The sequence below is a fragment of the Grammomys surdaster genome, unplaced genomic scaffold (genome assembly GCF_004785775.1).
Source record: "Grammomys surdaster isolate TR1022 unplaced genomic scaffold, NIH_TR_1.0 102608, whole genome shotgun sequence".
Classification (NCBI taxonomy): domain Eukaryota; kingdom Metazoa; phylum Chordata; class Mammalia; order Rodentia; family Muridae; genus Grammomys; species Grammomys surdaster.
The window spans coordinates 621-1,087 of NW_021608761.1; positions in this window are offsets into that span (position 1 = coordinate 621).

Here is a 467-nt window from a genome sequence, read left to right on the forward strand (position 1 = left end):
AAGGGGGCTGCCTTGGTTGTTCAGGGAATACATGACAGGGACTGTGTAGGTAGTTGTGCCATCTGCGATGAGTAGCCTGCATCCCAAGTGCACATGTAGGATGATCAGTGGCACCAAAGCTTGGGTCTGCCCACTGGAATGCCTGACATTGGCTAAAGGCTTCTAAGAAGCTTTGGCATGAACCAAAACTCTGTGGGGTTTCTACCCAGAGTTGTTATGGAGGGCTCTCTCATGGTGTAATGTGGCCAGAAGCCTTAAGATGTCTCAGGGAGTGTGTGAGTGTGACCTGTAGAGTTGGTGATCAAGATGACTCTGTGCCCCTTGCAGCCTGAAGAATTCCTGATCTACTTGCTTGAAAAGAGTACAGTTAGATTGACAGAGGAAGGCAAAAGTCATAGTCTGAGGTAATGCCAGGTAAAAAACAGACTGAGAGCAAAGAGATAAATAGACAGGGAGAGACAGAGACA